Below are 25,670 nucleotides of genomic sequence, written 5' to 3'. Positions count from 1 at the left end.
CTGTTAAGGCCCGTGGCACTAATAAGTGGGTAGCAATAAACTCACCTGCCATCAAAGCAGGGGACCTTGCTACAATTCAACATGGATTCCACTCAGCAACAAGCGTAGCAGCAATTCTATCCTAGAGCGTATGTGAGGATCCTGGATCCTGGGTGAGCTAGAGAAGATGAAAGTCAGATGTCCCTAGCAGGAAGTGCTGGTATCACTAATGACATGAACAATACACATGGTTATCTCATGAGCAGGACTTAGCTGTCCTGGACTGAACAACTATGCCTGAATTCAATCAATGCTTCTAACCTTGTGATCGTAAGAGAGGTAACCCTCTAGTATATTAATAGACAGGGAAGTGATTTACAACTGAAAATCTATAAAATATCACTTCCAAGGTATCATTTACCTCTGTAATTTTATTATTCCATTGCACAATCACATAACAAGATACTTTTTAAATAAATAAGGCTAGGTTATAAGCTACAACAGATACAATATGAATGAAGAACAAAAAATTAAGAGTAAATGTCATTACATTTACACTTAGTAAAAATGATCAACTCTCTATAAGCTCAAGGAAATGTGAGAGAATCAAAATTACAAGGTTATCATGGTCTGTCCTAATTGTTAGCTTGGGCAGATTTAAAATTACAATGGACATGTCTCTGGCCATGTCTATAAAGGATTATGTAGACCAGGTTATTGGAAGTAGGAAGATGCACCCTAAATATGGATGGTATCACTCCAAGGACTGGGGTCCTAGCCACAATAAAAACAAGAAAATGAACTCAGCGTAGATGCTCTGCTTCCTGACTGGAACCAAGTACCCAGCTGTCTTCAGGTCCCTCTCACAAGTCTTCCCTTCCTGGATGGACTGGGTCCACTCAAACCATGATCTAAAATAAACCCTTGTTCCCTTACGTTGTAAGTATTTTGTTGTGGAAACAAGACAAATTACTAACATCTAAGACTTAAGCATGGAAGTGATCAGCTTGCCACTGACACAGAAATAGGTCCAAAGCTAGCCCAGCTCCCTTGCCAAGGAATCCTCTAAGGGGGAGCTCTCCTCTGACCAATGGCAGCTTCCAAATTAGTGTGCTTCATGTAGGGCTTCCCACTCTAGTGTCCCACAGATGACAGCCAATCTCCTCTTGCAGACTCGTCCCTTTCTGTTCAATCCCAGTGGTGAACAAGGACAAATGATGGTGGGATACATAAAAATCTCCTTGGTTCAAAACAACTGCCACTCTTTAAAAAGAGGGGTGCTTCACGAGAGCCATCCAGAGTCTACTAGGAACTGCAGATCTGGACAGAATTTCAAAAGTAAACACCTTGTGGTTTGCTTAACTTAACCATATCAATCCACTGACTAACACTGCACAAAGAGAAGTGTGTATCTCATAAAAGAAATAGAATTCAATGATGAAGTGCAGGGTGGGATAGAAGGCACACTTCTTTAATCCCAGCACCCAGGAGTAGGGGGAGACGACCCTGTCTCAAAGAAAAAAAGGAAATACTGAAATGAATTCCTTTTAGGTTAATGAGGCACTCTAAGATAGCTTTCCAAGTTAAGCATATTATGGCGGGAGAGAGGGAAACTAGCCGAGAGAAGAGTGAACACACTAAAGTTCAAGTAAATCTTAGAGACAACAAGGGGGTTAATCACTCCATCGATAACTTGGGCGTCAGACACATGCAGTGCAGCTCCATCTTTTATTCTGTAGAATCATCACAATCATCCTACCTGGGCAGAAGTGACTCAGTGCCTCAACTTACTGATACTGTTACTGTATCAGTCATATGACACTAGCGTAGTGAAGAGAGGTAAGGGAAACGAACCCTCCCTGCTTTAGGTTGCTTTTGTCCAGTGTTTCATTGTAGACGCACATGCACACGCACACACGGAGTGAACACAGGAGACAGTTAAAAGCAGTAAGTGGCTGGCTTACCACAGCCACAAGAAATGTCAAATTAGTCTCTAATTCACTATTTTCTTATGTTTGCCCTCCCACATACACACCAGTGTGGGGGGACTGGTTCTTTATTTCAAAAAGACACTTACCAATACTCAGCTGCACCCTGAGGCTGCTCTCTTTCTAACTGGCCCCCAAAAAGCCACAGAGAAGGATACACCGAAGGCAGGAAGCTGCAGGGTGCCAGCCACACAAACCTCAGAGAAGCTGCCTGAATGTGGCAGCTGGGTAAGGAACTCTGAAAGATCAGCCCGCTGCCAGCCCATGAGACTGCAGAATTCTCACAGGCTCTGATACCTTTCAACGTCTCTATGGAGATAATCAGGTACTATCCTAAAAGGTCTGCCTTTATGTTACTCTTTTTCCCTTGCAGCTTTTAATAGTCTTTCTTTGTTCTGTATGTTTAGTGTTTGATTATTATGAGCTGAGGGAGTTTCTTTTCCGGTCCTGTCTACTGGGTATTCTGTATGCTTCTGTACTTTGATAGGAAGCTCCTTCCTGTGGAGACAACCATGGATGCTATCCCAACTTACTCTACCCTATCCTGAAAACTTTTCATCACAACAGGGAGAAAGGCATCCATGATAAAACTAAAATGTAAGCAGAATCTGTCTACAAACCCAGTCTTAAAGAAAGCACTAGAAGAAAAACTTCAACCTGAAAAGGTTAATCGTGGCCAAGAAACACAGAGCAAAGAATCTCCAAACCAGGGAACCAAAGTGGGGAGGGAAAGAGCACAACAAAATGGCAGATGCCAACAAGCACTGCTCATGGGTATCGCTCAACATCAGGGCTCTCAAATCTCCAACTAAAAGACACAGGCTAACAAAATGGATGAGAGAACAGGATCCATTCTACTGTTGGATTCAAGAAGCACAGGTTAAAATCAAGGGTAGCCATCACCTCAGGGTAAAAGGATGGAAATAGTGAATGGACCTAAAAAGCAAGCCAATTAGGATTTTAATATCTGACAAAATAGACTTTAAACCAAAACTAATCAGAAGTGACAGGGAAGGACACTACATACCCATCAAAGGGAAAATCCACCATGAGGACACTGCAGTTCTTAACATCTATGCCCCAAACACAAGGGCACCCAGGTTCATAAAGGAAACACTACCACAGCTAAAATCACACGTGACCCGTCACACGCTGATAGTGGGAGACTTCAATAACCCACTCTCACCAACAGACAGAATATCAAAGCAAAGATTAAACAGAAATGCTGGAGCTACTTGATGTTATAAACCAAATGGACCTAATATTTACAGAATACTTCACCCAAGCACAGAAAATATACCTTCTCGGCATCTCACAAAACTTTCCCCAAAGCTGATCACATACTCAAACACAAAGCAAAGCTCAATAGATAAAAAAAAAATTAAAGAACTCTGCATCCTATCAGACCACCATGAATGAGAACTGAAAAAAAAACCACATGGCACTTTCACAGCAAATACCTGAGGGCTTCCCAGGCCATTCAGGGCCAGGGGAGAAGTACAGATGATGGGTACAGAAGTACAGAAGGACAGCATGTTCTCCTACTCATGGTATTCAGAATAAATCACGCCTGGTTCAAATAGCACACTGTGAGGGAGGCAAGAGGAAGGGCCAAGTATGGGTTCACTTTGTTGGCAGACATTTCTCCTCTGCATAGCACCTTGTTCCCATAAAATCTGTAAACAGTTTAGTTAACAGAGCCACATGCATCCAGCCATTTCCTTCCGAAACCTCGTTTAGAGTCTGTGCCGATTAGGTAGGGCACGTGAACTCACCTTTCCTTGGACCTTTTACCATTTCTTATGGCCACCTTCTTTTCTGTTTAACATGTGCTTTAAGTCTTGTCCAAACTAGAAATGCACTCGTGTTCTAAGAGAAGCACTGTTACTAGGACTGTAGAAACATCAAAGGAGACCAAGAAGAGCAGAGCTGGTGGAGGAAGAATCACGAGCACAGGAACAGAAAGACCTCACGGGGCAGAAGAGTCAGAAGGAAGCAAGGTAAAGGAACACTTGCTGAAGCCTGTTTAAAACTTCTATTCACTTCTCTTACACAGTCAGTCACCTGTAGGACATCTGCCTGTTACACACAACCTGATGCAGTGACCTGTGCACACTCAGACTTGAAAACCACTGAGATAATGTTGAGTATGGAATAAAGCAATTGTAGAACTGTGCACAGTCAGACCATTCTATTTTAAGGTGTTAGCAAATTCTACCTGGAGGGCTGATGGGGCAGCAATTCAAAAAGAACTCCTCGCCTGGGGAAGCCCAGCTATGTTGTAGTATTAAACTCCTTAGCTGTGATCCATGCTCCAGGTCCACACTTTGCTGTAAGCAGCATGGATGGGGTTATACACAGTGCTAGCACTGGGCCTGGCTTACAGGAGATGAGAGAGGTTGAAGTCTGTGGCTCACTAAACTCAAAAACCACATGTGACATTCTGAAAGCTGCAGAAGGGGGCAGTCAACTGTGTCTTGTGTGTCCAGACTGTTCTTTCTCTCCATGGCCTCCCAGAGGACCATGCCCCAAGCACCCTTGTAGAGTTCCACTTTACAAAGTGCTAGGCCCCTGAGGGCCTTGGGTAAACTAGAAAAGCACATGCTACTCTATGATAACAGGGCAGAGGCAACTAAAGATTGAAAGGCAACAAAGGTGGCCTTGTGTCAAGAATGAATCAGATGCTGTGAGACCTTGAACACAGAAAGGACACTAACTCTTCTTACTATTCCTGCCACCTCAGTTGACCCCAGGCTCATCATCAAAACAATGAGTCCACATGCAAACATGGGGGAAATGAGACATTTCCACAATGGCCGTCTATGAGCTCAGGAGCAAGCATAGAAGACCCTGAGCAAAATGAGGGGCTAGAGACCTTGATAGGGTCATGGGACCATCTGAGGCAGCAGGACTGAAACCCATGTGAGAAGCTAAGAGAAACAACATGGTCCCATCAGGAGACTGCATGCTCAACGTGCACTTGGTTTGGAGTTCTGCAGGTGCTAACACCCAAACCGCTTTTCCCTGCAGCAAAACTGGTTTCTCAACAATTCCCTCCAGTTCCATCTCACTCAGCCAGCCACGCACTGACAAGGTAAGCACAAAGTCAGCCTGTGAAAGACTCACTGTCCGGAGGGAGACATGATTCACAGATTCCGTGTAGAAAGGGAACTTGGAAACCATGGGGACACTGTGCTCCTAAGCCCTTAAAGAAAGAATAAACTCTAAATATTACAGAGTGAATTCCAAATTGCAAACATTGACAATGTTTCATGAGCAGTGAAGCATATTCTAGCAATGTGAACCTGTCCCACCATTCTGACATCAGTGTGATTTCCAGTTAAGAGCGGAATGGAGTGCCGTGTAAACACCTCAACTGATGCAGAAAAAGTTCCTGAAAATATAATATGCATATAGTGAAATGCAAAATATCTACCAGACTGTGAACAGTAAGGAATTTTCACCCTTAAGAAATAAGAATAAGGGCGTGCATGATGGTTCAGCAGGTAAGATGTCTGCTACCAGCCTCGGTGGCCGGAGCTTGATGCCAGGAGCCCAAAATGGTGGAAAATGAGAACTGACTACATAAGTGGTCCTCTGACCCCATCCCCAACACACACACACACACACACACACACACACACACACACACACACACACACACTGTAGTAGATAATTACACATGTACATGCACACACACACACAAAGAAATGTTAAAACAATTTCAAATAAAAATTAAATTTTAAAACATGTATAAGAGAGTAACATCTACTATAACATTAAATGGCAACAGACAGACAAACCAAAACCAAACAAACCAAAGGCCCTGGGTACCCCTTTGATAAACGACCAGGAACAGGGAAGGCTGTTCAGGGCTCTATTCAGGACTCATCATTTCTACTCAGCGTTGGACTGGAGGGCTGAACCAGAGCAGCCAAGCAAGAGGGAGACCAGCGACTGCATAAGGAACGGGAAGATCGGAGTTGTGAAGCCTGCCGATTCCTATCACTGGCAAGGATAGGGGCAACGAGAGCCCGCAAATGGCCGGCTCACTCTGGGAAGTTGTTTTTGTTTTGTTGTTTTGTTTTTTAGACAAAGCTTCCTCACATAGCCCAGTCTGGACTTGAACTTGCAACCCTTTGACTCAGCCTCCCTAGAATTTCAGGCACCATGGCATATTAACCACATGTTTGACTTACAACAAATATCTATACAAAGATGTATATAAAATTGGCAGGGTTGCTTTACTAACCTGGGCCCAAGCTGACAGCCCTAATGTCTACCTGCGGGGGAATAGATGAGCCAATGGTCACATCTTACTCAACTAAATACCACTCAACAACCCAAAGGAAGAGGCAACTGTTGTATTTGTGACTGAACTCCAAACAATGTGTGAAGCTAAAGAAAGATGGGAGCTAGTTAAGCAGTAATTCTCAACCTGTGGTAACAACCCCTTTAGGGGTCAGATGACCCCTTCATAGGGTCACTTATGACCATCAGAAAAATACAGATATTTGCGTTACAATTCCAATAGTGGCAAAATCACAGTTATGAAGTAGCAGTGGAAGTGACTGTATGGTTGAGTCAACACAACATGAGACACTGTACTAAAGGAGCGGAACTGGAAAAGCTGAGACCCACTGAGGCCAGCTGACCTCTGACGCTTTCACTTTGATCAAAGATGGCTGACTCTCAAATTCTTGTCCAAAAGAAAGGCTCTTTTGGCAGCAATTCCTCAGGAGGAATCTCAGATCCCTCTGAGCCTGCCTTATCCAGTAAGATCCTGCTTCTCAGCTGAACCTACCAATCACAAAATGGAATCTTTCCCAGTTCAATTCAAGGAGGAGAAATGAGACCTAGCCCTGTCCCACTCTATAGAATATATAAGAGGCCAAACTCTGCCCTCCGACCCCAGGATTGAAGCACCCCACAGTCCCTTACAGGAGTCTGTGTCTTTGAATGCCTTGTGCTCCTTCTGCTTCAATATATCCTGGCTGTGTGCTGGGACTGCAAACTTCTTACCTCGTGAGTCTTTACCTGATGGAGAAGTGGACCCGAGAAAACCACTAGAGGGCGACAGTAACAAGAACCAGATAGCAAAGGAGACCTACAGTTTAATTCCATACAATTCAGGTTGTCTAAATAAACCAATCCATTTTCACATACCCTCAGCCTATGGTGTTGGCTAAGAGGATAGTGGATGGTGGGATGGGGGCACAGGAAAGGTTTTCTGGTGGTGACGAAACATTCCCAACCCCAGGCTGCCGCTGAGTGAAGCCGAGTGAAGCCAGTCACTTTCATCCATGCACCCAGCTCTCCGCTACCCAGCCAGAGCTAAGCAGCCACAACAGAGAGGTCCAGCATACAAAGCCTAAAGGGCCATCTGACCTGCTGCTGCATAGAAAGCTTAGCAGTACCTACTCTCCATTCCCAGCTTATGTGAGGTGGCCAGCCTAGGAGACTATGTGAAAACTCACAAGCCATATGCTCTAGACATGAAAATAGCAGCTCATTAAAACCAGCTTAAGGGGAACAAGTATTTCAAAGAGGAATAACCATGCTGTAAATGCAGTTGAATTATTCTCAGAAATTAGGGAGGAAAAGCTATGACATAAAGTAATGCAGGATACACTACTGTAATAGAAAGTTATTTTGAGTGGAAGGCACTGGAGCTCTCAAATCACTTTTATCTGCTTGAAAGAAGAGCTGATTAAAAGAAGCCCGTGTTCATAAATGCCCAGAAGCCACTGGGAAGTCTCCCTTCCTGGAGGTCAATGCCACACCACACAGACCCCATCATGAGTGCCGCATTCTATAGTGTGAGTGCCACTAATCGTTCCAAAGTCATCTGGTTGTCCACAAGGATGCCACCACCTATCCTTACTCTACAAGGTGTCTGCTCCTCCACAAGAACTGCCCCACGCCCGTTCTTCTGCAGCCCCACTTGAAACAGCAGATTCCAGAAACCCAATCTAGTCCCATTCCAGTTACATTTAATGATCCTGTATACACAAATTTAATCTGTTTTGGTTTTGTTTCCTTGCTAATCTGTTCTTTTTTCCCCCTTGCTAATATTTGAGTTTAAAAAAAAAGGTTTTTCATGGACATAAAATATGAGGCTAAATGAAATTGGGATTATGAATGAACTCTGGTAGCTAATAAAAAATATTATTTTAGCTCTTTACATTATTTCTTCTTACACCAGAATATTTTTATTAATGTAATGTCAATTTTTAAACATCACTTTAAATTAGTTGAGGCCTGGTCAGAGCAGGCCATTCAAGTCTGATATGGCCTCCACTCTTCCCCACACATCAACACTGGCAACCTCTCCATTTCTCAGGGCTGTCTTCCACATCAGAGGAAAGGCACACTGACACAGAGCAGCTATGAACGCTGGGCCAGCAGAGAGAGGGAAGAAGGAAGAGACAACAATGTGTGCCCAGTCTTCAGAGATGATAACAATGGGTTCTGACTCAAGCATCTGATGTAGGAACCTTTGCACAGATTTATCATATCATGTTTGATTATTTTGAAATTGATGTTTTGATGCAGTATGAACAAAAATACTTCAGAAACAGGACAAAAGGGGTCCCTGAGGGATATCCATGCCTACTTCATAAAACTTGACAAGGACTGAATCTATTATGAACAGTTTTACCAAAGTGGTTTATGTTTAAGTATTTTCCAATTATGACAGGTACTCCCAGAAAAATGACATGCAGAAAGAAAAAAAATCCAAGTTGTTACTGATAAATTATTTAACACAGACTGAGGGCTGAACAGCAAACTGGCTCAGAGGTCAGCCATGGCAGATGTATAACACTTTAAATCCTAAGTCAACACTCATTTGCCAACCCTTATTTGTTATTAGAACCACATGTTGGCACTGAGTCATTTTATGGTTCATTTGAAATAAACATGCAGAAAATTATGGGAAACAAATAGAACCCCAGCAGTCTGTAAAGCAAGGCACTCACTCCAATGTAACCTCTGTCATGAGGCTTTGGGACGCCGTGGATAAAAGTGCATCTGTGGTGGAGGGGTGTGCTAAGAAAACTGCTTTGTGTGGTGAGATCACGGCGGCAGCCAACGGCCTGTTTTTATCCCAGAAATTGAAAAACATGGATCTCAATGAGAAAATGTATTATAACACTTTAACAAAACTAAACGTGCATTTAGCTGGTGAGTTAATATTACTGCAGAGAACTCCTTCTCGAAGATTCTCCGCCATTTCCTCACGGCAAATACAGATCATCTCAAAATGCCCCACCTGTCCCCACAACTACCTCCATAGTTCATTTGTGACAACAATTCAAGCCCTTTAAAGCTTGTGTGCCTGGTTCAGTTTGGTCCAGGTGCTTTTGAGATGGGTGCCTGTTGACAGGACTCTCAGCTGGGGTGCAAGCCAACAAGCCAGCATCACTTCAGGGGGGCTGGAAGAATGCCTTCCAAACAGGACTGCATCCAAACAAACCAAGGTCTAAAACTTCTCAGGATGCTATAAGGACAAGCAAAGTACTCCAAGTGGAGAGAATTAGCATGCTGCAAACCACCTGCAGGCCCGGTTCAAACAAGGTGCAGGATCCTATGTGATTCCACTTTAGGTAGGGTCTGAGGACATGCCTTCCTTTTCAATGCCAGCTGATGTCATACTCTTTGTCCAAAGACCACACTTGCAGAAGAACCTGTGAAAAGCAGACGTTCATGGCCTATTTAGAAAACCCTAGTAAGGTAAGTGCCAGTACATGCTGGCATTCATTCACAGTAAGCTGGGTTTGCGGTGCATGCCTGTGACAGTGGCACTTGGGAAGGGAGGAAGGGAATCAGGAGCTCAAGGTCACCTCACCTCGAAGAGGGTTTGAGACCATCCTGGACCACATAAGAACCTGCCATCTTTTAAATAAATACAAAGACTGTTCTTCCTTACAGACGCTTTCCATCACATTGTTTCTATTTTTGAGGTGATCTTCTTAAAGATCCTGACTGAGGTAAAAGTGACTAGCGTTGACATACAAATCCCTAAGGCACAGCACACGAGTGAGGACAGCTGGGGTCATACCAGTCTAAGAATCTTCCACACAGCAAAGAAAACTACTAGGAAAGCAAAGAAACTGTGAAGACCATTTTGGAACCCATACATCTGATAAGAGGCTAATGCACTACAAACCCAGACCTGTATGCAAGTGTGTGCTAGACCACTGAGCTTCAGTGGCAGTGCCTGTTCTGTCCCCATGTTGCTTGTTGTGTTGTTGTTGGCAATGGGAATAGACTGGTTTCTTGTTATTTTTCTCTTTTCTCAAGGCAGTATGTCATGCTGTAGCCTGCACTGGTTTTAAAGTCTCAATTCTCCTGCTTCTGTCTCCTGAATATGAAGATTACAGGCCTGTGTCACCATGCCCCGTGCTAATTAAAAAGGGCAAATGCAGGGCTGGAGAGATGGCTTAGAGGGCACTTGCTGCTCTTGAAGAGAACTGGAGATTTGGTTCTCACACTCACTTCACAGGACTACTGCTCACAGCTGCCCCGAATTCCAGCTCCAGGAGATCTACACCCTCCTCTGGCCTCCACCAGGATCTACACATATATACACATAAATAAACAAAGTGAAAATATTTTTAAAGACTTATTTATTTTATGTGCCTAGCGCCTATGAAGGCCAGAAGAGAGAACCAGATCTCCAGGAATTGGAGTAATAGACCATTTTGAGCCACCATGTGGATGCTGGAAATCAAATCTGGGTCTTCTGCAAGAGCATCAAGTTCGTTCTCTCTCTCTCTCTCTCTCTCTCTCTCTCTCTCTCTCTCTCTCTCTCTCTGATTTTATTTATTTTATGTTTGTGAGGACACTGTTGCTGCCTTCAGACACACCAGAAGAGGGCATCAGATCTCATTACAGATGGTTGTGAGCCACCATGTGGTTGTTGGGAATTGAACTCAGGACCTCTGCAAGAGCAGCCAGTGCTCTTAACCACTGAGCCATCTCTCCAGCCCAGCATCAAGTACTTTTAACTGCTGAGCCACCTCTCCAGCACTGTACCCCACCTCCCGAAATAAATCTCTGTAAAAGAGCAAATGAACTGAAAAGACTTTTCTCTCTCAACAAATATACAGGCAGACAACAGCATTTATTTAAGTGATTAATTAATTAATTACTTAAAAGTTCAATATCACCTACCAGGGAAATGCAACTTAAAACTACAATAAACCACCACCTGGCATCTGCAGTGTGATCTGAATGTGAAAATTTACTCTGAAAATGGAAATCAAGACAGATGAATGAGAGTACCCAGACACCAAAAAATATAAAATAAGAAAATATGAACACAGTATACAAGATCTATGGGACATCATAAAAATATCTAATTTATGAATCACTTGAGAGAACGAGAACTTCAGCCTAAAGAGATAAACAATATGTCCAGGAAAATCATAGTAGAAAACATTCCAACTTAAGAGAAAGAAATGAACATCCAGACCCAAGAGGCATTCAGAGCAAACAGACAAGACCAGAAAAGAACTATCCCACATCAAATTACAGTTAAAATACTAAAGAAAACAAAGAAAATATATTGAAACTACAAGAGAAAAGTGTCAAGTCATATATAAACCCACAAGAATATAGCACATTCCTCAACAGATAGCCTAAAAACCAGGAAAACAGAATGAATTTCTAAGCACTGAAACACAGTAATTGCCAATGGAGATTGCTATACCTAACAAAACGATCTGTCATGATTGAAGAAAAAAGACCTTTCATGATAAAAACAAGCTGAAGGGTCATGACCACTAAACCAGCTCTACAAAAGATCCTTGAGGAAACGACACCCTTCCCATGAGGCTAAAGGGAAGACTAAGTAATACAGGAGTAAAGAATAAAAACTGTAACTAATTTTTTTCAAACCTTATTTTTTTTTTTTTTTTTTTTTTTTTTTTTTTTGGAGCTGGGGACCGAACCCAGGGCCTTGCGCTTCCTAGGCAAGCGCTCTACCACTGAGCTAAATCCCCAACCCCAGCAAACCTTATTTTTAATGATGGTTCTTAAATGCTTTAACCTCCCTGCTATACCATCACTCGTCAGAGGTAGTGGAAAGGAAAAGATTCAGGGAAGTGGGCTGTTTAGAAAGGTTCTTAGAACAACTCCTGCCTGTGTCATCTGGAAATTGACAGTTCAGTTCAAAGGTTAGCAATAGCAGCTTGATCCACTCACAAACACTTTACAGATATACCAGTAGACTAGTTTGGTAGAGTCGAGATAGCAAACATGAATTAGCAGTGTTGGCACTAGCTAGCAGAGACATCCAGGCCTCAGCCTCTGCACGAGTTAGCAGGAGGCACCAGGAGGAACACCAAGAGAAGTTCTCACCTGTATCTCTCTTAGCATAGTAAAGATCAGCAAAGACTCTAGACTAACAAGCATTGTACAGTTAGCTCTATTAAGCAAGCCTAGCTCAACCTCCTTCATTGTCCAACAAGTTCTATTTTTACTCACTCTAAACATCATATGTCCTCCATGATCTTGCCTCAGTACATGTGTCTGTCTCAGCTGACATCACTCTGCTAATCAGTCCGAGTCTGTGGAAGAGACAAGAACCGGAGGCACACCACCAGAAGTTTTTTGGTACATTTCTCTCTCTAGAGTCCCAACGACAACTATGCAATGTAAGGCAGACCAATACATGTGTGTTGTTCATCATGTGTCCTTTAACATGCTTACTTTCGAAAAACATCCTTTCTCCTGGGTCTGCTTCATTGAAATGTTCCTTCAGCCTTTCACCTGTGTCCACTTTAGGCAAACACTCTTTTTTGTGTTTGCCCCAGCAAAATATCATCTAACACAACTGACTTTCCAAAGAACCCTTTAAGTTTCCACTTCAAAAAAAAAAGGAAGACACAAACTACTGCAAAAAAAATCAATACAATGACAAGAGTTAATACATCCCTCCTAATAACAACTTTGAATTTTAATATCTCAATTAATAAATAGCACAATTAAAAGATACAGACTAGAAGATTGAATTATAAAACAAAGATAACAAAGAGATCCATCTATTTGTTATTTGAAAGAAACACAACTTATTAAACAATACAATGCCAGAGTGAAAGGATAGAAAAGGCAATCCAAGGAAATTGGTATAGGAAGCAAGTGGGGCTTATGTTCTGAATTCCAACGGAATAAAAGTTCTAACCAAATTAGTCAGAAAAGATAAAGACAGCCCTGTTAATCCAAGAGGACATCACAGGCATCTAAACATGCAAGTGTCAAACACAGGGTGCATCCAACTTGGTATAACAGCACTGGGAGAGGTGAAGACACAGATTTACCCGAACACCAAACAGTGGGTGACTTCAATACCCACTCACACCAATAAACAGAGCATCCCAAGAAAAATAACAATGTTATATAATCATAGATCAAATGACCTAACAGACATCTACAGAAGAGCCCATGGAAACACTGAAGAATATATTCTTCTCTGTAGCCCAGGAAACTTTCTCTAAAATGGATCATCTAAACAAACAAGTCATAACAAATACAGAATATTGATAAAAAAAATAACTTCTTGTATGCTATCTGGCAGAGTAAAACTAAAAATCAATAGTAAGAGAAGCAACAAAGTACCAAAGAAATTCAGAAAATCATTAGAACATAGGTTTGAAACATATTCTATCAAACTAAAGAAATGGGTAAATTTCTAGATGCATATGACCCTTCAAAAGTAAACCAAGATATGATAAACAACTTAAGAAAACCTGTAACATTGAAACAGTAATTTAAAAAAAAATCCAGACACGGTTGGGTTTACTGCTTACTTCAAAAAATTTAAATACTTCTCAAGCTATTTCACTAGATAGACGGGAGTTTTAGAAAACAAGTATTACTCCCATGCCAGTAGCAAATAAATCCCAAGAAAACTATATTCCAACCTCTCTGATAAACATAGATGCAAAAACCACTCAGACAGAATTCAAGAACACATCACAGAGATCACTCTCCGAGATCAGCGTGGCTTCGTTTCAGAGATACAAGGGAAGTTTAATAGTCGAGAATCAGTGAGTCAGGAGCTGGCTTCCCGTGGACAGTACGGGTGAGGGCCCATGGCAAACTCTAAGTTGGATGTACAGAAAGAACAAGGAGATCATGGAGCTCATTTAATTTACAGTCACAGAAACAAGTTAAGGTGGTCCATCGTCAACACTAGCAAAGGTGGCTGCCAGCAGACAAACCCCAAGGACAGCACCTAACAAAATAAGTGAAAAATGGGTTGGAAGGACTTCAAAACATGACTAGCCTCTAATCTGGCAAGCAGTGTGTGTATAATCATCTCCAAAGGTGGGTCAAGAAAACATCCCAAAATTGTGCACCTCCACCCTCCACACACACTGGCTCAGATCACAATAAATCCAACCAAATAACCCATTTCATTAAAATTCAGTCTTTGTCTAGACAGCATTTACCATAAATCTTATAAAACGCCTCTACACACGGCACTCCACAGCAGTGCCCTCAGGAACCCCACTGCAGGGATCTCAGTCCTTCCTGTTCTTTGCTTAGTAAGCTTCCTTCCACTTGCTCATGCTCTTTCACACCTGTGTGCCCTGCCTATGTCTATCTGTGCACTGTGTGTATGCAGTTCCCTCGGGGGCAAGAAGAGGGCGCTGTATCTCCTGGAACTGGAGTTACAGGGAATTGTTTGCCACCAGGTGGATGCTGGGAGTTGAATCTGGATCCTCTAGAAGAACAGCCAGTGCTCTTAACCCTTGAGCCATCTTGTCAGCCCTTCAACCATGTTTTGTTTCTGTTTTGTTGGTGGTGCTGGTTTTTTTTTTTTTTTTTTTTTTTTGGTTCTTTTTTTTCCGGAGCTGGGGACTGAACCCAGGGCCTTGCGCTTCCTAGGCAAGCGCTCTACCACTGAGCTAAATCCCCAACCCCGTGGTGCTGGTTTTTATTCTTCAACAACATAAGACCAAGAATCAGAGAGCCGTTATATCACGACATTTGGTGAATGTTGATCCTCTAGCACTTTATTAGTCCCTGGGATAAACACACAAGAGTCCAGAAAGGCTGCTATTCTCAAAGATTTTATCATCAGGAACTAAAATGAGGACTTAGTGGGTAATAGTGTTGCCATACAAGCATAAGGAACTGAGTTCAAACCCCAGCAGTCACATAAAAAGCACTTACATGCCCTTGGGGCCTGGAAACCCGAGGATTCTTGAGGGACTTGCCTACTGCCAGCTTTTCTCCTGGTTCAAAGAAGACCCTGTCTCAAAGAAGTAATAGTGATAGAACAGGACACCCAAGATCCTCCTCTGGCTTCTAGGCACACATAGGTATAAGCATGCCCACATGCATGAGTGTATACACCACATAGAACATACACACTTGTTAAAAGTACCCAAATGAATAAACATACATTACATAAAATGGAACTGTCAGGAGCATCTCAATAGATATATAAAAGGCTTTTGACAAAAATCCAGTCTATGGTAAAAGTCCTGAAGAAACTAGGAATGTAAGGAAGATATCTCAACATAAGTCATGTATGACACAAACTAACAGCTAACATTGTACAAAGGAAGAAAAAGCTCAAAGCATTTCCACTAAAATAGGAACATGACAGGTTGTCTGTCCACTTTCTCTACCCTTATTAGGTACAATACCAGAAGCCATAGCTAGAGCAATAAAAGAAAAGGCGGGTGAGAGGGGAAATACAAACAGGAAAGGAGAAGGATCTCCTTGTCTGAAATCATACATACATAGAGATCCTAAGAATGCGGCAGGAAATTTGAGATCTTACCAATGTGTTCAGCAAAGTAACAGGATAGAAAATCAAGATATCAGACCTAGTAGCCTTCCCAGAACCCAATAACAAATATGCTAAGAAAGAAATAAGTAAAAATATCATCTACAATTGCCTTAAAAAATAAACTAAAAATACCATGGAATAGAATTAACCAAAGAAGTGAAATACCTCTACATTAAAATCATTAAACGGAAGAGGCCTCAGCAGTACACTAATTCCTTACCAGCCTGCTATCCTCCTGCAACATACTCAGTAAACCATGTTTACACACACACACACACACACACACACACACACACACACAGCACTGAAGGAAAAATTAAAAGAAATTACTAGAGGATGGAAAAACCTCTTGTGTTCATGGATACAACATTAATATTTTGAAAATGGCTATTTTGCCAAAACCATTCTAGTAAAATGACCAATAAAATTTGAAAATCATGCTTCATAGAAACAGAAGGGAAAAAAATCCTAAAATTTGCATGTAAGCATAAGAGACCCTGGATAGCCAAAGCAATCCTGAGCAAAAGAGCAATGCTGGAGGTACCACAGCCCAAACCTCAAGTTCTTCTGCAGACATGGTAATAAAAGCAGTGTGGTACGCATGAAAACAGACATGTGTGTCAATGGAACAGACAAAGCACCTACATACAGAGCTACAATTACCTGATTTTTACAAAGATGCCAAAACTTCCCGTGAAGACCACTTCTTCAACAACAGTATTAGCAAAACTGAAATCCACATGTAGACAAACAAAGCTAGTTCCTTATCTCCCACCCTCACAAGAATCAACCCCAAATGGACCAGACTTTAATATAAGATTGGAAAGTTTGAAACTGATAAGAGACAAAATAGGGATAAAATATCAAGATATCAAGATAATAAAGCTGAGCCCAATAGCCCACACTCATGATTCCAGCATTCAGGAGGTGGAGGCAGAGGGATCAAAAGTCCAAGGTCATGATGAATTAGAGGCAGCCTGGGGTACGAGAGAACCCATCTCAAAAAAAAGGGGGGGGGAGGATAAGGAGAAAGAAGAGGAAGAGAAAGAAGCAGTACTAGTAGTAGTAGTAATATTGGAAGAAGAGGAGGAGGAGGAGGAGGAGGAGGAGGAGGAAGAGGAGGAGGAGGAGGAGGAGGAGGAGGACTACGATGACACAGACAACACTTCCTGAATAAGGGTAGTCAATATACAAACAGTGTCGACAATTGACAAATGGAACTTCATGAAATTAAAAGGCTTTTACACGGCAAAGGATAGACAATCACATGAAGACACAGTCTACAGAATGGGAGAAAATCTCTGCCAGCTACATATTTGATGCAGAATTAACATCTGTACCAAGAACTTAAAAACCTAAAACAAGAACCCAAACCCAATTAGTAAAAGGGCTAACCGAAACAAGCGCACCATCCTCCGAGGCTGCAGTACAAACAACCAGTACACATACGAAACAACACTCGCCCTCACCTTCCTTCAGAGCAGTACAAACAGGAAAAGTCAGGCCACTGGGGTCTACCCAGCTCCTTCCAATAGCTTTCTGTCTGTGGCTGCCACGAAGTAAGTGGATCACTCACTGTGTGCAGCCTACCATGAAATTCTACCCGACCACAGGCCTCAAAGCAAAAGAATCAGAAACCATGGACCAAAACACCAAGTCAGAATGAACTTACCCTCTCGGTGCAGTTTATTATGTCAAGTAGCCTGTTTCTGTAACTCAAACCTGACTGATACGGAGGGTTGGGGGAAGGGGGGGGGGCCGACACCAGGATCTTCACAAACAGGCAATGCACCACATTTCCCCACTGTGAGTGCCTGCTGTGACAGCAGACATCCGTTATGATCTCACGAGACACATCACCTGCCTGCTCTACTGTCAGCCAAGCCATCCCGTGTGCTGCACAGCTCCATTAGAAAGGAAGGGGGATTAAAACAGCTTGAGTTCTCATCACCTTTGGTTTAGGGCTTGAACTTACCTTAAGCTACAGTTTCCTTTTAGCAAGCAACATCCACAGTTCTGGAATAGCAGAGAATTTTTATCTATGCACTTTTAACAAACACACACTTAGATGAGTTGATGGGGAGGGGCTGATGGAAGAAGAGAACAGAGTAGATGGGTGAGAGCTACCACAGGTGAGAGCCACCACTGAGCAATTGGCTCCAGTGAGGAAGGGATCAAAACAACAGGAAGGTGGAGATTCAGACCCTGGGGCAGTTCCCTAAGAACTGGCAGCCTGCAGGGGATAAGCTCATCTGGAGAAACCTGGGAAAGTACAGCTGGGCACACAAGGTGTACGGGAGAGACTCAGGAGGGGCTGAGTGGTGAGTCAGGAAGGAGGCCTTCCAGGGACTGCAGCAACATCACCATCACCGTGATAAACAGCATCAGGCACTCTGTGTGTGATATCCCAGTACTCTGGGAATGTATGAACATTCTCCTGAGTCCCCCAACATGTATGAACAGATATATGTGGGCACTCTCCTGAGTCTCTCATGTCCGTGAACTCATGAGATCCCCACACATGTGAACATATATAATTCTCAGGTAGACATTGGTTTCTTTTCTCATCTTAAAAAGAAAAAAAAAAATGAGAGAAGACAGTTGAAATAACTTGCCTAAGGCCACACAGGTGTCAGGTGTTAGAGCTGTGATCTGTACCCCGACAGATGACCTCAGAGCCTGTCTCCTACCTACCACCTCCAAACATTCTCCCACGTGCATCTACAGGCATTTAGCTCCATAGCTCTCAGAATCGGTAACCATGGACAACACATCTCATCAACCCAAGGTTTTGTTTTGTTTTGTTTTTTCATGTTTACTTTACTTTGTGTGTGTGAGCTTTCCCTGAATGTATGTCTATGTACCACAAGCATGTGTGGTACCTAAGGAAGTGGTGAGCCTCTGTGTGGGTGCTAGCAATCGGACCCAGGTCTTCTGCAAGAACAACAAGTGAGGGCCAACTCTCCAAGCCCTCAACTCAAGGTTTAAAGACAACACTTAGACAAGAAAAACATGGAAGGCAAGCCCAGGGCTCTCTGTGACAAAACTAGAAGCAGCTGTTCAAAAATGCTAGCCACTGCTCTCGGAAATGGTCTTCGCCCAGAATGTTCCGTACCTTGTAATCTAAGTTTTTCTAGTCACAGACTCCACTTTACGTAAGTGTCATTCACTCTCCCTGGAGCTATAGTCAAAGGCACACTACTCGGTCCTTTAGACACAGCCCCGCCCTCTGGCCAGAGCTGGAGCGGCAGTCAACAAGCCTGGGGCTAAGCTAAGATTTGCATCTACTGCAGCTCCGAGCAGAGGAGTTTTAAAGCACCTAGATATGCACTAACTTCACATTCACTGTAACACAAAAGCAGTGCCACAGAAATGGCAATTTTGAGTAAAAATTTCAAAATAAGTCAGTTTCCACCTTACCAAGGGCACTGAGTTTTGCTTTTCTTTTTCTTTTTTAAAAATAAGCTCTACTTTCCATTTCAGATTCAAATATCCTGAGGAGAGAATAAATCTTCAATTTGATTCTTTCAGCTCAAAAGTTGATCCGATGGTAAACTTAGATAGGTTATTTACAGATGAAAAGAAACTTGGGAGTATTTTTAAATGCCATTATTCCCAAATCTGCTTAGAAACCCAGAAGTGAATTGTAAAATAAAATCTACACTGTGGTGGGGGAAAGCCCCCAACACCTATGGAGGTGGAGACGGGACAAACAGGACACCACAGTAGAAGCATGCATGCATTTTCTCTCCAGTAAATGCTACAGTTCCAGCTAGGCGTTAATGAAATGGGAAAGGGCACTCTTTCGGAACACTGGGACACTGCACAAGTCATGGTGCTGTCCCCAAAGGACAGGTGGATAGCCTTACTGAGTTTTAGAGCTTAAGAACAATAAAAACAAGCATGAGCAACAACAAAGCCAGGGCTTTCTCTAAGAAAGCCCCTTTCATCCTCCAGGAGGCCACACCTCCTGATCCTTCTCAAACAATTTCACCAACTGGAAAACTCATTCAAACCACCACACTAAGTATAGTTCAAGTCCCTCAGTATCATGTACCAACAAGCCTAAAGACACTGGCAAATGGGAAAACGCAGGATGGAGTCCGTGGACTCTCAACGCAGGAGGAGATCATAGAGGAAGTCAAACCAAAAATATAAAATAAAGTAAAATTCTTTAAAAAAAAAAAAGTAGTAGTTCTCAGATTTTAATTCTGGATATTAATTGTTGAAACCACTAGGAATGATATGAAAAGATTACATAAGAATCATGCAAACGAAGAAAATTTGCTTATGACTAGTTCATGATTTCCTTTAAAAAGGAGAAAGTTCAAATCATAATACCATGTCAATGTAACAAAAACCTGGTTACTGCAAAGGGCCTACCACACTGTGGTCAATGGCCTAGTTGCTTAATGTAATATTGGTAATGGCTGAATTCCAGTGTAACAATGAGAAATAAAGAAAAAAACCAGCCTAGAAGTCTACTGGAGTTCACTGTAACAGGATTTGAGCTATAATTAAATTTGATTAGTTTGGTTCAAACCTCAAGTTCAAAAGAATTATCAGCATGAATGGATGAAAAGCCCTTTTACACGGGCATTTTGGAAATATGAAAAGGGCTGACACAGCAAGCATCAAAGACTTTAAAAGCAATTGACCCTTCCCAGAGCAAAGGAGAAAGGCTAACAGCTGAAACTCAGATGCTGCGTGCAAAGAAAATAAAGTTCCAGATGGCTGCAAAGCCTGGCAGTTTATTAAATATTAAATACTATTATTTTTAACTGGAGCTGGCCCAGGGGTAGCCAAATGGGTCATCAATAAAATGTGAAAAAGTCTGATTCTATCCTCAGAAAAACTGAAGCAAATTAACAGTCCCCTTTCCGGAATCTACCAGCATGAGGAAACCTCCCAAGGACTTTCACAAACAGCTATGGTGACATTTAAATAAGCATGATGTCCAATAAACATTACAACACAAGCACCACAGCCTAAAGGTCCAAACCAGTTCCTTAGAAGACAAGCAGCCCAGGGAATCTAATGACATCATCAGGAGATACTTCATTCTCACTGCCGATGTGAGCCCATGCCCACCACACCTGAGTACCTCCCTTCAACTGGATACTGAAAAAGACTCAGGCAAGACTAAGTATGCACCCGCGAGGCAACATGGAAATACACTTCCAGATAGCATGTGTGGCCATGTGTACACATGCGCACACGCACGCACACGCACGCACACACACACACACACACACACACACACACACACACACACACACACCAGCCTGTTTTAAATAAAATGAAGTTGCCTAACAGTTTGTATACCCTGAGTTTTCCCAAAGCACTAGTGTTTTTTATGGTAACCGTATTCCTTGTTACTGTATCCACAGCCTGGGGTTGGGCTGGCAGGCTGTCTGCTGATTGTTGGGAACACTGTGCCAAATGAAAAATGAAGCAGGTGTGGGATCTCAGGGATGAAAGCAATTCTCCACATAACAATGTCATCTTGTGCGCTTTCCTGACACGTGCAGTTCATATTCTCTCTCTCTCTCTCTCTCTCTCTCTCTCTCTCTCTCTCTCTCTGAGTCTCTCTGAGTCTCTCTGAGATGCATCTGAGAGGTGAACATTTCTACTGGTTTTTAGCACTGAGGAAAAGGTTCATTCAACAGGGACCTTGCTCAAAATAGTAAAAAATCCAGCCACAGAAGGCAGGCTGGCTAAATGTTCTTTTCTCCAAGTATTCTCTCTAAAATAAAAATTATTCTTTATGTAATTCTTTTATCTTGAAAACTATTTTAAATCATTTAGCTTTAAAGTAATTCAAAGCAGTTTATTACCAAGAATAGAAGGGGAATGTAAATAAGAAATACTCAAGTTAATAAAGATGGGGGGAAAAAGTATAGAAGGGAAAAAAAGAAAAATTCATGAAAAAAAAATCAACAACATCATCAATATGTCCATTAACAACAACAAGGTGGCAAGAAAGGGTAGGGGTGAGTGTGGGCCAAGTGCCTGGACACAAACATGAAAACATCAAAACAATCCACAGAATTGTGTGCGAATGAAAAATGTGTGGAAGATTAAAGATAAAAATCTGCAATCCATGACAGAAATTTTGCTAGAGATGAAAAAAATTATGCGATGTGGTTCAACATTTCTTTTTCTTTTTTTCTTTTCTTTTTCTTTTTTTTTTTTTTTTTGGTTCTTTTTTTCGGAGCTGGGGACCGAACCCAGGGCCTTGCGCTTCCTAGGCAAGCGCTCTACCACTGAGCTAAATCCCCAACCCCTCAACATTTCTTTATTTCAAAACAGAACAACCACCTCTGTTTTATTCCTGGCTCGTTTGCGATTTGCGTTGGGTGCTGTTTGTTTTGCTGTGCTAGGAATCGGATGGCATAGAGCCCTGCAAGCACCAGGTGAGCCTCTAACCCACAAGGGAATCTCTTCTCTGAGCCTGGCGTCTTAGAATCCAGCCCTTCTCAGCAGGCTCAGAGGCACTGCAGGGGATAAAGTGCAAACTCTTGGTCCCATCCCCAGCGTTCCAGATTCAAAAGTCTGGGGCAAAACCTAAAAACTACATGTGTACCAAGTTCCCAGGTAATGGTGATGCTGCTGGCCCAGGCTCCACACCCGGAGATGGACATTTCCTCTCTCCTGATGGTCAGCTGACCTGGCAATGGGAAATACCTTTGGGCCCTGGAGCTAACAAGGGGTTCTACAAAAAAGGAAACCCACTGAAGGCATGGAATGTACTTTGGAGATTGGTGAGCCCAGGACTCAGCAAACTTTCTAACCGAGTTGGATAACAAGAAGCTTAGAGGGGTTGGGGATTTAGCTCAGTGGTAGAGCGCTTGCCTAGCAAGCGGAAGGCCCTGGGTTCAGTCCCCAGCTCCGAAAAAAAGAAAAAAAAAAAAAAAAGAAGCTTAGACTCTGCGGGCCGCACAGGACCCCACACTACCACACTCGGCACCGCAGTGTGAGGCTGATGGAAGGAGCTCAGACTCTCGGACCATGCCATGCCCTGTACTACCACACTCTGCATCGCAGTGTGAGGCAACCCTACCGTCTTAAAATCGGCAGGACCAATGTCAGGATGACTGGACATCTCTGGAAGCCACAAGGCAGCTGATTACAGCACTGCAACGGGGACTCTGCTTCCTGATGTCCAATGCAGTGAGGAGTAAAGAAAAGCCATAAATGGAACACACTATTAGATCCCGTGTAGTCTGCAGTGAACAGAAAGGCTTTACTAAGTAACATGAAATCTCACTTCTAGAATTAGCATAAGACATGACTATATCCATTTCTTTTAAGATTCTATTTTATTTTTCGATTATGTGTATGTAGCTGTGTCACAGGTGTGCAGGTGTCAGCAGAGGCCAGAGAGGGCGAAGGAAATGAACACAGGTCCCCCAGCAAGAGCAGTGCACTCTTAGCTGCTCTCAGCTCCGCAGCCCCTGTCGTTTCCAGCATTATGTGTAAACAGACGCTGGATTCCTGTCATCTGGCTCTGCTGCACACTGCAGCAGGCTGGAGCGAGCCTTGGTCCCTAGCATCCTGCTTTTAAGCTTCTCTCTCCCCTCTACACCATTCACTTTCTGCTCTCCTTTAAAGCAATCCTCCCAGTTCTAAACGCTCTCACAGGGGCCACAAGACATACAAGTTATGATAACTAAGTAAAAAGCACTGTTTTGTGTACTGAGGTAAAGTAGTACAGGTTTGATCTAAATTCTAGTTGTCAAATATTTCTTAAATTTAAATACTTACCAAGCAAGACAAGCATGTCAATCTTCACAAAGTAGATGTCTAAAATATTTAGTTATATGTATACACATATATACATGTGAATAACTTTCTATGTGTTTATAAAATTATAAATGAACACAAACATAATCTATATGTGTTCACAGCTTTCTCAGTTTTTAGAATTAAAAGTGATATTTTAAAAATCAGTATATTTTGGTAGTTAGTGAGTAAACTTCATGTAATACCTCATAACTACACTATACCACTTATTTAAAAATAAAGAAAAATAAAATCTGCTCACTCTGTCCACAAGTTCAAGCTGGCACTCCTACAGGAGCTAGTTAAAGTGCGCATGTCCAGTTTAGGATCATAAAGATGAGCCCCAAGTCTGAGAAACGGTTTGGAACGTGTTTCATGTACCCTCAACCATGCATGAAGAAACAGCTGTTATTTACAGATCAAAGCAACCCCGAGGATCCTAAAACAAGCAGAGTGAAAAAGGCCTAAATCTAATTTCATCCCTGTCCACACTCTCCTTTGAACTAGTAATTCAGAGAATTGGTCAGTCCGTTGAACTAATTAGCATGCTTAACGCTTGCCAATTTTGATGGCTTCAGTTTTTTATCTTAAGAAATGGAATATAAATAGCAGGCTTTTTCAGACACACACAAGCAAGTTAGAGAAAATATAGGGCCCCTTCAACTGGACAGTCATATATATTGAGCGATGCCTAAAGAGTCTCACCACGAGGTGAGACCTATTTACTACGCTCTAAGATGTGAAACGGGAAATCAACTACTTGGTACCCCCGAGTAAGTTTCTATGAGTATTTACTCATTGTGTACAGCCCAAGTCGAGTAGCATCTCACTCCGAGGAACTGCAGTAGGTGCCCTGCTAAAAGGATGGGGCTACTTTTACTTGCAATGAGGGTAAGGAGAGTGGAGACCTTCTAACTGAAACCCCACACACCAAGAACAAAAGGATATTCCTTTACATCCACACATGAGCCTCATGGGCTGCATGCTATAGTCATTACCTCTGTACTCCGCAAAAAATCCATGGTAAACAGGTTAGTGGATGTTATATAATGTCACCAGAGCCAGCAAGGAGGAGGAGCATCAGGTGGGTCTTTTTTAAAATAACTGTTTAAATTATGAAAACATCATTTACTCCTTTCCCTTCCCTCCATCGCATCCCCCATATACCCCTCTTTGCTCTCTCTCAAATTCATGCCTTCTTTAATTGTTATTGGCATGTGTGTGTGTGTGTGTGTGTGTGTATTTATATGTGTATGTATATACTGCAGATGTGTGTTTATCTTTTCCATCCAGCACCAACTGTTTCAAGGTGATCCTTTCTTGAAATTTGCATGAGGTCAATGCAAACGAACTCTATAGCTTCAACTCTGTTGCCCCTCTACTGACATCTAGAGTTAGATGGGTGGGAAGGAGTGCCAGCCCCCAAAGGGTCCGGGTATGTGATTCTAGGCAGGAGCTTCAAGTGCAGAGTTTAGTACCACTTGAAAAGAAATATTCCAGGAACAAGGGATTCTGGTGGTAAGTAAGCACGCACTTATTAGATGCTTCCTGGCAACAGCCTGCCCAGCTCCTCACTCCTCCTCCTGTTAGAACCCTGTCAGAGCATCACTCCACATTCAACTCAGAGAGAGAGGACACACTTGCTGGCCAGTGACTGTTCATTCCTGCACTACCATCACGTCTCATGATCACCTACCAAGAAACTAATTCTGTGCCCCCGCCCACTTGATGTATTCTCCGAGATAAATAGATGAACTATTTTTCTTCTCCAAATGAGACTTTGGACACAATGATGCACCTATTACCCAGATATTGTTTCTAAATACACTTTCCATCAACATCAGCCAAGGACCAGTACAGCTAGGTAAGACTGCAATGGCTTGAACAACAGGAGAGGAGGTTCTCAGCAGCAACAGAGACTTAGGCCTGGAGAGGCTCCCACTGACCACATCTAGGGAGTTACACGCCAAACAACATAAAAACGTTACAATTATTGACCAAGGATGCCCCAGCCGTGGTGATGGGGCTGCCTGTGGCTACACTAAGACCCACCAAATTGTCACTTTAAATGAGTGAATTTGATGGTATGTGATATCTCAAAAAAGCTG

General features: G+C 42.5%; 1 protein-coding gene and 1 long non-coding RNA gene across 15 annotated transcripts in view; one reads left to right on the top strand and one right to left on the bottom strand.

The window, feature by feature from the left end:
• Positions 1 to 25,670, bottom strand: part of Slc25a26 (solute carrier family 25 member 26) — a 100,297-nt gene that overhangs the window by 26,031 nt on the left and 48,596 nt on the right. For 2 of the 14 annotated variants that reach the window (XR_015685651.1, XR_015685652.1), the window contains exon 6: positions 46 to 157. The gene's annotated coding sequence lies outside the window, so the exon portion shown is untranslated. 14 annotated transcript variants of the gene reach the window in all.
• On the top strand, positions 2,112 to 7,131 carry LOC147994984 (uncharacterized). The gene is made up of 3 exons (XR_015686079.1): positions 2,112 to 2,292; positions 3,859 to 3,967; positions 4,998 to 7,131. It is a non-coding gene; the product is annotated as an uncharacterized LOC147994984 (long non-coding RNA).

This window comes from Rattus norvegicus, chromosome 4, assembly GCF_021556685.1.
Source record: "Rattus norvegicus strain SHRSP/BbbUtx chromosome 4, alternate assembly SHRSP_T2T, whole genome shotgun sequence".
Classification (NCBI taxonomy): domain Eukaryota; kingdom Metazoa; phylum Chordata; class Mammalia; order Rodentia; family Muridae; genus Rattus; species Rattus norvegicus.
This window is presented reverse-complemented; position numbering and strand designations above follow the sequence as displayed.